General features: G+C 41.6%; 1 protein-coding gene across 3 annotated transcripts in view; it reads right to left on the reverse strand.

Moving 5' to 3' along the window:
• The window catches only part of dmd (dystrophin), a 179,249-nt gene that overhangs the window by 161,905 nt on the left and 4,844 nt on the right, over window positions 1-12,500 (reverse strand). For all 3 annotated transcript variants that reach the window (XM_078291034.1, XM_078291033.1, XM_078291035.1), the window contains exons 2-3: window positions 1,817-1,909; window positions 431-511 (exon numbers count right to left, since the gene is read on the reverse strand). The gene's annotated coding sequence lies outside the window, so the exon portion shown is untranslated. The remainder of the gene's footprint in view (window positions 1-430; window positions 512-1,816; window positions 1,910-12,500) is intronic.

Raw genomic sequence — 12,500 nt, forward strand, 5'->3', positions numbered from 1 at the left:
TGGACAAACTACATATTTTTAAAGAAATATATTGAAAAGAAACAGGGACAGAGAAAGAGGAGAGAAAGAAATATAGATGGACATGTTTTTTTAGATAGAGAAATAAAGGCATACTGAGAGAGACAAGGGGAAAGGTAGATATATATAGGGAGAAACAAAGCTAGAGAGAGACGGAGCGAGAAAGAGAGCGGGAGAGAGAGAGAGAGAGAGAGAGAGAGAGAGAGAGAGAGAGAAACAAACACAACCTGAAAGGCAGTTTAATTTAAGCAGTCCACTGTTTGCCGAGTCTAACCACCGATTTATCCAATGTATATTAATGCAGTCAAATCCATATTATATTAAACTCTCACTCATAATCACATCAGGATAAAGGTGCATTTGTGTGTGTGTGTGTGTGTGTGTGTGTGTGTGTGTGTGCACGCATACTCACATTGTTCTTCTGCAAGATCTGCAGAGCACGGTTGACATTGTTGAGCGAGTGAACACGCGTGAATCCTCTCTCCAACTTCACCTACACGCGCACGCACAAACAAACACACGCACACACACACACACACACATGCACACACACACACACACACACACACCAGACAGAGGAGATTATTGAGGCATAAACAGACCTTGCTCGGGGGCATCCGTGAGTGCTACAAACGGCCACATTACAATAAAAGTGTGTGTGTGTGTGTGTGTGTGTGTGTGTGTGTGTGCGTGCGTGTGCGTGTGTCTGTGTGTGTGTATCCCATTACAATAAAAGAGATAGAATCAAACAAAGGACACAGATGATAATGTCACTCCTTGAGACAGAAGTGGGTAGAGAGAGGAGAGACAGAGGAGAGGAGGGAAGGGGGGGAAAGGTGGAGAGAGGTGGAGAAAGAATGAGAGAGAAGGACAGAGAGAGAGAGAGAGAGAGAGAGAGAGAGAGAGAAAGAGATAAAGAGAAAGAGACAGAGGACAGGACAGAGGGAGAGAGAGAAAGAGAGATTCCAACAAACGGACAAGGTGGAGGAGGAGAGCTGGAGGGTGAGAGAAAAAAAGGTGGGAGTAGTTTGTTTGTGTGCGTGCGTGTACGTGTGTGTGTGTGTGTGTGTGTGTGTGTGTGTGTGTGTGTGTGTGTGTGTGTGTGTGTGTTCTTGTATGTCTACCCTTGTGAGAACCAGTGTGATTTCTAGGGCTTGGGAGTGAGGACATTTCTACAAAGTGAGGTGATTTTTGCTGGTCCTCACTTCTTCAAGAGGTGAGTTTAGGGGCAGGATTTGAGTTTAGGGTAAATATTAGGATTACGTTTAGATTTAGATTGGGATTAGACATTTGGTACTGAGGGATAAAGCTGCTTTAGGTATGATTTTTATATAAAAATCCACCTGTCTTAAATCAAAAAGTGAGGCTGCAATAGAAAAGAGTGTCTCATTCCACCCTATTTGCTCAAATACATTCTTTTTAGTAATTTCTAATGATGTCACTGGCAGGAAATTCAAAACTGTCCTCCATCCAGAGAAAACTGGACTCACCAACAATGTTTGAACGCCTTCATTACCTCCACCCCCACCAGCCAGTAAGAAGAGAAAATGTATCGGTCCAAAGAGTGTTGGGAGTTGAGAGGTCACGGTAGTCATGCTGCATGATTTCTGGGTAATGAAGTCCTTCAAACATCTAAAATTTTAAAGAGTTACCTCCCGCTGCCACCTGGGGCCACCAAAGTGCAATGTTGCAGAGTGCAGCTTTAAGGTCAATGGTCAATGGATTGTCATTGTTAAGAATAGTAAGACAAATGTATGTGTGTATGTGTGTGTGTGTGTGTGTGTGTGTGTGTCTATACCAGCTCATGTCCTGCCAGCCCCTCCAGCAGCTCCAGCAGGCGTCGTCCATCACACAGGTCCGAGAACAGATCCTGGATGGGTAGTTTCCCTGTCTAAAACCACAAACACACACACACACACAAACAAACACACCCAAAGTTTAAATATTTCACTTGAATCCACAATGAATAAATTATAATGCACATTAAATTTAAACATTCAAGCAGTTCAATATGGTTAAAGGACATTAAAGTGTTATGAATGGGACATTTTGCTGTGGAGTTTGTGTTCCTGTTTCAGGTGTCCTGGAACTGTGCCAGCCTAATTGGAACACCTGACCAGGAAGGCTATAAAAGCCCCTCCTCCACCTCTGCACTCCCTCTCTCTTTGTCCTTGCAGCCGACACTGCAGCCGCAGGGTCTCCAGCCTCCACCGTCCTTTCTCCTGTTTCATTTATCCATGTATATGTTACAATAAACTTAACTATCATTTCTACCACTTAAACGTTGGTTTGACTCCTCTATGTTATTGCCCTTGAGCAATATAGAAAGCATTGCTTCGTCCACATGGCCGGACTACTAATTACTACAAAGACTAGTTGGTTGTCCCTTTGTTGGAGAGGCCTGCAATTTGAATCTGTCTGGTGCGCATCCTCTCCAAATTATGTGCCTCATGTTTTGGAACTGGTACATTTTAGGGTGCTCCAAGTTGAAAATGTCTTAACTTGAGCCACGCTGCATATTACATAAACACACCTGAGGGAGGGAGATACAGCAAGCAGCCACTTCCAGTTTCCCACTGACAGTGAGTAACGTTAACTTTAGCTACATCCTCCGTTTCAGAACAGACTCCTCATCCTCTTCTTCTACAGCAAGCAGAGCAATTGCTAACTTTCTCCTGTCCACTTTTATTTTCAACAAGTGTTACTTCAGATTAGCTAGCCAATACAAATTAGATAGCTGCATAGCAATGAGAATTATGTAACGCTCCCTGCGCCCTTTGAGCTCTTGCTGTCTCTCTTTAACTCGCTACGCTCACAGCTGCGCTTTGTGTTTTGAGCAGGAGGAAAAAGCCTCCTGTCTGATAATGTAGCGTTTTTGTACACGGCTTGAGAATGTACAAGGCTACAAAAGATCAGAACCATCATCTTACAAATATATCTAAGACCTGAGCTGAGTGCATTTACTGTAGGTTAGTTTGATTTGTTCCATGTAAAGGTCAAATCCCCAACCTACATATCAGAGTTGGGGAAGCTACTTTGAAAATAACAAGCTACCAGTTACTTCACATTGGAAGAAATTGCAGGCTGGACACAGTATGAGGGCATTATCTTGGCCTTTGCAGTGGTCAGAGTGAAAGGTGAAAGAGACTGTTATTTTCAGTGTATAGGTATAAGGTGCAGCCAAATATAACCCGTATTATGGCTTTTATACAATGGCTATCGCATGTGTATTGACTGAGAAGTTTCCTACAAGTTAGAGCACATACATGAGAATGAACGCTAAGAGAAAACGAGGAATATTGCTAACTAGCACCCTGCTTCCCACAAAAGTTGGCACAGCAACCAATAAAACCCGGTTAGCCATGCTTCATAGCAGAGGAATCAGCAGCAGGGACGCTTGGCTGAAGATTCCTGTTGGAAAACATTACACAGACATACAGTACATGTAACTGTAACCTCTCTGACAGCTGCGGCATCCGAGCCAAATGTACAAATATATCTAGAGGCGAAACAAGGATTTGGATGCGTTACAGCCATTTGCAATAGATTGTGGCTGTTGAACTGACTCAGGGTGCAGTGTGGGTGATGATTGTCAGGATACCACAAAAAGCAGCTACTCAGTTGGCATAACCTGTAATCTAGCTTTGACAGTCAAGCACAGAATATCCTCGCCTACAGCACTACATCAGCATTGTAATAAATGGAATGGGACGCGCAGATACACAAACACACTCACACACACACACACACACACACACACACACGCACACTCGGAACAATTTCTCACGCATACAGAGAAAGAGAGAAAGACGGGGAGGGAGAAAGAGATAAACACACACATACAGCTGAAGTATATATACATGCATGCAAGCGCTGATGCATATGTGCAAATTGTGTACACACACACACATACACACACACACACACACACTGCCTACATTCATTCTCATACCCTAACATTAACACTCACCAATACATTACAGGCCCATTCACATCTAGAGCGATAACTACAAAGATAAGTATAACTATAAAAAGATTTGAATTGTTCTAACTAAATAGAACGTCTGTGTTCCCACTACAACAATAACTATACATCTAAAAACATAACTATAACTATATTTTTGGCTCAGTGTCAAAGCAGACACAACAATAAAACATTTTCAACCAATTAAATTTAAGTTCTAGGAAAGAAGGGGGCGGGGCAATTCGGTAGCTCTCTACCTTGATGGCTTAGTTTACTGAGGAATAATAAAACCATATTGTTGTAGATTGCATCATTCTAGTTTATAGTTATCTTTATATTGTTTTAGTTATTATTGTAACCTCACAATACAATTATTTCTCACCTCTGACCTTTAGAGGATTTGCCATCTTTGTATCTTTGTGAGGACATTCGGTTCTCAAAAGATTGAAATACAAGAGCACCAAACACACACACACACACACACACACACACACACACACACACACGCACACTCACACATATATAAGAAATCAGTCTGTGGTGTTTGGCATTCTGCTCACATGCTGATAGAGGTCATTGTACTCATTGCCATCACTGTTTGCTGAAGATGAAAAGATGTGTGTGTGTGTGTGTGTGTGTGTGTGTGTGTGTGTGTGTGTGTGTGTGTGGCACGCACACGTGCCTGTGTGAGTGTATCTGCATTGTGTGTGTGTGTGTGTGTGTGTGAGTGGAGTAGGGATTGTGCATGCGTTCTATTATGTGCGCGTGTGTGTGCGTGTGTGTGTGTGTGTGTTGATGTAAATCCCAGTTGCTGTTTGAAGAAGATAAAAAGATACATAAGTGCTAAAACAAATCAGAAGGCAGCCTGCCTCAAGAGCAGCCTGCGATTTCACACTTATCTGTTGGCAGATTCAGAGAACAGACTGCCCATCACATTACCCCAAAAACGACTTTCTCAATGTTGGGATACATCACAACTGATTTTTTGGGCCAATGTAGCAGCTCAACACTCCCAGCCACAGACAGCAAAGTCAGCCACAGTGTCAATTAACGATTCAAATGAATGAAGAAATGGGATTAAAGGACTGATTGCTATAACACAATAGTGATTCAACCTATATCATGGACACACTGTTTGATTGACAGGTGATCTCTGGGAAGTGCAGAGCAGAAGAAACCACAGCAATGAGCGCTTAGCAACAAAGATGCCACCAAAATAAAGAAAAAACAAGACACTCTTTGATTGGCCGTTTTAAGCAACAATGCTGAGGCAGCTCTTTGGTTGCCCTATGTACTGCCAATACGGATCAAAAAAGCACAAATTAGTCCCAAAAAGTGGTTTTCCAGTTGATAGACACACATCAGTGTCCCGCATCAATATGATCTGACTTTACATGGAGATTTGAACCCAGGTCTTCAAATTGAAGGCCCAAGAATACAACGCAGACATTCTGATTTTGTTCACCGACAATCCAAAAACACCTGGTTTGAATGGGAATCTATAAGTGGGATACCTGCCTCTCCATGTGTATGGATGGATCCTCAATTAGCGGTGAAGAAGCATTTCTTGGTTCAAGTGGTCTTCTTCTGAGAGTCTGAGAGTGGTTATAAATACCCATTTAACCCTAAGAACCCCTGAAGAACTGCTCTCTGGAAATACAATGGAAACTAGCACAGGATGGAGAGAGAAAAAGAAAATCTTTCGCTTTCTCTCTCTCTCTTTCTCTATGGGTGTGAGAGAGCAAGAGGGGGAGAGAATGTGTGTGTGTGTGTGTGTGTGTGTGTGTGTGTGTGTGTATAGCCTCTCTTTCTGTATAGTAATATCCAAAGCCACATATTCCTGCCTTTTGCTTTTTTCCTTGTCTCCCATTTCTCATGTGTGTTCATCTGTGTTTTGTTCACTTATAACCCCCCCCCACACACACACACACACACACACACTGTGTCCACAACCCATTCAAATAATACACACACACCCAACACACACACACACACACACACACACACACACACACACTGCCCTGGTGTGGAGAATGACTCAATAACGGCAAGTCTCTGGACAATCCACAATATGCCGAGAGGCGTAGGCTGAGGGCAGACTGTGGCGGAGAGGGAGGGATGGAGAGAGAGAGAGAGAGAGAAAAGAGGGAGAAAAATAAGAGGAAGAGGATGAGAAAAGTGAGAATGAGTGCGTGGGAGAGAGGGAGTACAAATAGAGAGACAGAGAGAGGGAGGAAAAGCACAAGAAAAAATGAGAGGAAGGAGAAGAAGTTGATATAGGAAGGGTTGGTTTCTCAGAGGATTGGCAAGTAATTGGAAAGCAGACCTGTTTTCTTTTTTTTTTTTCTACCCAATGCTTGGTCATCTCTGTTTCTGCCATTGCTACCGCAAGTACTAATGCATGATAGATGCAGGGTTGGAGACTGCAGCAGCACAAATGTCAGATAGATGCAGGAATGTGGACTTACACATGACTACTGTTGTTGTACTAATGCATGATAGATGCAGGATAGGTAACTTTGGATACCATGACAGTAATAATGCAGGATAGATTTATGATGTGATTTGTACATGGTGCTGCCTTGCAAAACAAAAAGGAGATAATGAGATTCCACGCAACTCGCTTTAAAGAAGTCTTTCTTTACTTTGCTTACATTGGCCACTTTCTCGCCGTCCTCGCCCCTTTCCTGTCTTTACCAATTCCTCTCTCACTTTCTCATAATTACTTACCTCACTAGGCATTTCACGATTTTCAAACAATATCATCTCGCTGCTCACCATGCTAAATCGAGTGTTGCCAGAGAATTAGCCCTGATTAGCTGATTTTAAATCTGTTATGACACCTCTAATAAACCGTCTACATGTGAAGGTCATTTGCAATATCGAAGTTAAATTGAAGTAATTGATCAACCCCACATTAAGAGCTGTGGCCGAGCGGAGAATATTGGGCGAAAAAACGATGAAAAAAATAGAAAAATGAAAAATGTACACAGATGAAAGCTTTACGCTGAAATGTCTGTATCGTCATGCTGATCAATTAAATTACAACAGACTGTCAGTCATCTTTCAGTGTGCGGAGCCTTTCTTTCCCCCAAAACATTGTATGAAAATAATAATGATCAGACTTGGGGTGTTTCTTGGAGAGTGCAGGATGTCCAGAGTGCATCATGGGTAGCGTTTGCACTTTTTTGAACAATCTGATTAGGCAACAAACAAAAATTAAAAGACTGGGGCAAAAATCAGTTGTCATACATACAGCCAGATGAGGGTTCATTTACACAGCAAACCAGGAATATCTCATTTTCAGTGAAAGGTAAAATCTGTGTTCAAATAAACTGCGTATAGGTTTACAAAATATTATGCAAATCACTTTTCAACTCTATTATGTGGTAAAGACGTGTGTTGACATGACATGTGAAGCACATGCTGTGTTGTAGAGTAACACAAGCTGTATAGTATTGTCCCAAATTGGGCAGGATAGGTGATGAGTGACACTCTTCCCTCCTTAAACTACTCAGCACCACTGACGTACCAAACTCCCAGTTGTTCCAGTATAACTGCTGAGTGCCAGACAGAAGCAGACTGTGGCTGCACTGTGAAGCTCTCAGGTGTTAATGAGTGTAACAGTGTGTAGCAGAGCTGATGCTCAGCCAGCCGTCCCTAGGGAAATAAACATTTAACAAGTGAAACACGTCGTCCCCAACAAATGATGCAGGCGCTCCTTCGGCCAATCAGTGACAAGATGCATCATCCCTCCAAGTTCCATCAAAATCAGACCAGTGGTGGAGCAGTTATGGTCTTTCAAGTTTGACCTTTAATTAAATTTGGTAAGGGTAATTTGTAAGGGGAGCTGGATGTGTGCAGCGAGTTTTGTGTCTATAAAACTTACAGAGAAGGTGTTCGGGCCTTTCAAAGTTAGAAATTTTGACTTTTAATTATAGCGCCCCCATCAGGGCAATCAATGTTCTTTTTTTTAAATGTCAGAACATAGTGGAAAAATGGATCATTCCTCCAAGTTCTGTCAAAATTACACCAGTGGTTATGTGATGCATCACATTTGACAGACAGACGGACGGACATAGCCAAATTCATCGTGTAGGGAACAAAAAACACCCCCAGATATGAAACTCAAAATCAATCAACCTGGCAACTTTGGTGATTGAATTGTTCAGAAAGTTCCCAAGGGTGAACCAACACTAAATCTCAAAACAAAAACATGGGATTTAACCTGCAGACAGGAGTCAGTAAAGTAAATACAGCCTTGTGTTTTAGGGACTGGGTCTTGCTAAACAGACCACCGAAAAGGATTGCTCCAGACAAATTACATTTCTTTCAATTTGCCTACCACCACTTATCTTCATTCTGGAAGTGCCTGGATTTCAGTGAGATAAAAGCCGACATGACAAATTTAATGATAATGTCTAGCTTTTCCTGGCAGGAGCCAACAGCAGCTGCGGGGCTGCATTGAGTCACCTCTATTTTTTTGGAAGTGACATCAGTTCTCTGACTCTGAAGCGTTGACTGATTCATCACATGAGCAGATTTGACTGTGGACCCTCGAGTCCCGTAAACATGGAGAGAGGGAGAAAGAGAGAGAGAGAGAGAGAGAGAGAGAGGATCTGAAAGTGACTTAAAACTCTTTTTTCTGTGGAAGACAAGCCGTGATGTAGCGGTAAATAAAAAGATATATGACCTCCAGATCAGCATATGGCTCACAGGCACCATTATAAACAAAAAAATCTAGTATATTTTCAGAAAAATATCAATTTATGTTACTTTTCCCTTATCCTATCCATCCATATCCATATAACTTCCATTGGTTTGATATTACTAACTATGATATATGCTTTGATTTTGATTCATTAAGATTTATGTCTATGCCTAAAAAGGTGAGCAAACTCTATTCTGCAAATAAAAAGACGGGTGAACTGAGTTTAGGTGGGTTCACGCTCCACTGCACCTCTGAAGACAACAGCAGTCATCTTTACAGGGGCATATTTAAAAATGTAGGATCCAAGCAAACGGAAAGGAGGGCAAAAACACCCAGCAGTGACTCATATACTGTCAGTTTGCGGTGTAATTTCTCTATAAAAGACATGAGAATTCGTCTTTACGGAGGGCCTGTCTAAAAATCGACACAAAAGCATACAAAGAAAGGCAGGTTGCGCGTTTATTATGACAAGATGTAAACTGCGCCGAGCTGCACAGCCGGAGCCGCGTGGCAGAACGCTATCAGCGATTTCACAGAGGTGCGACTGTGAAATGTATCCGTTTAATTCACATCTCGGAGCGCTTCAGAGTCTCTTTCTGTGAGCCACAAAGTATGCGGGAATTAGGAATGCAGACAGACAAGCGCACGCACTCAGTAAGCACAGAGAAAACACACGCACACAGTGATTTTCCTGTCAACAAGATAGCTAATTGTTGTATTTCCAGACAGATTTTACACTATTTTAAGCAGCGGCATTTAACATTGTGTCTAGTGTGTGTCCGCTGCATTAGAATTCAACGGCTTCAGATGAGTTGCGCTGCCTCCGACTGCGGGTTACAAGATTAGGTGACTCACGGCTAAATAACAAGATTTCATGCAGATTTCATGCGTCTGTTGTTCAAGTAAAAAGGAAACGCCATCCAAAATGAAAACTGTCTTACCTTGAGGTGTTTGTATTCTCATCATTTTTCGAGTCATTTTTCACAAACAAGAGGAAAGGCTTTTGTTCGTGCAAATAAAACCAGGGAAGCTAATTGATTCGCGTCACAGAGCGGAGAAAAGTTTCCCAGGAGAACTATACTTTGCTAAACTCTCCAATAACAAACACCTCAAGGTAAGACACACAATGAAATATATTCGACATTATCCATTATCATATATATTGTCCTTGCCCACATTTCTAGCTCGGAGTGTTGAGAGAGAAGTCTGAGAAAAACTATTATGTAGGAGTCTGACCCTGGTTTGCTAAATTACTGTGGGAAAGCATTACTGGGGGCTACATTATGTTTAAGCTTAGTTTATTTACACATGCCAGCTGGAAAAAAAAGAGAAAGAAGTAATATAACTCTGTGCAGGTGAGACAAAGAAAACCCTAAAGGGTGTATAAAGCAGTTTCACCCAAAAAGCAAAGAGAAAATAATGAAGATGACAAACAGACACTGGTGAATTGGGCAACACAAACCAAATGACTCAAATTATAGCTTAACACACCGGAGAGTGCTACACAAACAGCAAAATGCATAAATAATAAGAGATATAAAAAACAAATTAAAATAGCCCTGATGGAGGGAAACTTAATGTGGTTGTGTGAGGATGTGTGTGTGTGTGTGTGTGTCAGCGTGATCAAGAGAGACAGAGAAAGACAATGCTTATCTTTTGCTTGTATGGTGTGTGTGTGTGTGTGTGTGTGACAGTCTTTTCTCCTGGCCCCTTCCACAGGTAGGTCAAAGGTCAGGGTAGGCTACAGAATAGGTGTGTATATATGTGTGTGTGTGTGTGTGTGTGTGTGTGTGTGTGTGTGTGCGTTCAACGGGGAGAAATAGTGAAGAATTCAGTGTGTCTGCTGTTATTGAGCGAGAAACTTCAATCAGTTTGATATATGAGGCCAAGTGGATATTTGAAATTGTGAAGAGATGTAGATTCATGAGCAATGCGAATACGAACGACTCCACAGTCGAGATCATCTATATCTTATGGAGAATTGACAGAGATTAGCTGTGAATCCAGGAAGAGTGCAGGTTATTTTTGAGTGCCTGATGTTTTAAAGGAACACACCAAGTTTTTGGGAGATTGTCCCGTTAGACACCAAAATCATCCAGGTGTCCCATGTAAATCATTTGCTCCAGTGCCCCATACTGAATTAAATATTCTGTTCAGCGATTCTCCAACAACACTGCGCTACCACAGCATTCTGGTGTTAACAGGTGTTTTTAAAGTCACTCCAATCATGCATACCCCCCCCCCACACACACACACACACACACACACACAACCATCCACCCCTCCATACTAGCACTTGTTGGAACTATTTCATGTGAGAAACCATGTATTCATCTGCTGTGCAGGGATTTTTAGCTCCCATCCCATAGTCTCCCATCGCCTCCCACCTTCACTTGGTATGGAAAAAGGGAATTTAGTCCCTAGTAGTTCAGTAGGACAAGGGAAAAGATTCTGATTGTTGTATGTATCTACAGTATTAAATAAAAAATGTATGTTTGATATATTACATATTTATGCCGAAAATGGCCAGAATATGACGCAAGAGTGAAGCTTCAAGTTCAGTCCGGCTGCTGAAGGTGGCAAAAGGAACAATTCTCTCAGCAAAAGTGGCAGCCCAGGCAATTCTGAAGTGGGTGAATTAATGGTAAATCGATAATGGAGTGTGAAGCGAGGTGTCTGATGAACCAGACTGCTGATTTTGCTGATGACACCAAGACACTTCATCACTTAATGGCAAACCAAGTGAATGTGGCTTCTTGTGAATCCTGACTAATAAGAATCTGGTTGATTAAACTCAGCTACTTAGCTTTCACTTTTTCCAGTGGTAACGGAAGCACTTGCAGTTTTTATTTTTTTGTGAAAATTATGAAGTTCGATTTTTTTTTGGGATACATTGTTCAGTTGGAATCATTCCGAGACATTATCATTTTTCTATACCGGTATTTGTTTCAGCTATGGAAAGGATTAATTTTTGTGCGACAAAATTACGTCTGTGCACTGAAAATTAAACAAGATGAACTCATCTCCTCTTTTTCCTTCCTCAACTCCTTTGTCCTCTCCTATCTCCTCCTCTCTTCTCTCCTCTCACAGCTCTTCTGCTATTTTTTGAAGAACTAACAAAATAGTGACAGCCAGGGTGTGAAATTAACACCAGCCACCGGACTAATGCAGCCCTCTCCTGCCTCTCTTTCAATCTATTTCTCTCTCTCTGTGAGACTGATTGGTTTGTCCACTCTGGCATCTAGACAGCCACTGGTCACTCCATACAATACAAAACCTATAGAGGAAGAGAGCTAGGAAATTCAGCCGAAAAAGACAGAAAAAATGGAGGTATTTCAGATTAGGTAGCTACGTAGAATCTGAAAAATGACTAACAGAAATGGGAACTCCCAAGTGTCTTCCTTTATCTTTCTTTCTTTCTATGGAAACTCGGAACTAGACAAACCGCTGTGCTGCCTCAAAAACTTAGAGAAACGAACTGCGTGTGTGTGTGTGTGTGTGTGTGTGTGTTTGAGAGAATGTGTATATACTGTATGTGTGTGTATGAATGTGAATTTTACATCGATATGAGACTCTGTGAATGTATCTGTCACTTAGTCCTGTGTTAGCACTATGTACAGTAAATGAAAAAAAGAGAAAATATTGGAATTATTAGTGAAAATGACTGTGGAAAATACAGAGTCACTGATAGCCTTATATTAGCTCTAGGTCCTTTACAAATAGAGTGGGACAATGCTACTTAACAGGGTGGAATGGAATAATGACAATTATATTATAATAAAATATTAAACAAGAGAGAACCATTGT

This window comes from Centroberyx gerrardi, chromosome 21 (genome assembly GCF_048128805.1).
Source record: "Centroberyx gerrardi isolate f3 chromosome 21, fCenGer3.hap1.cur.20231027, whole genome shotgun sequence".
Lineage (NCBI taxonomy): Eukaryota > Metazoa > Chordata > Actinopteri > Beryciformes > Berycidae > Centroberyx > Centroberyx gerrardi.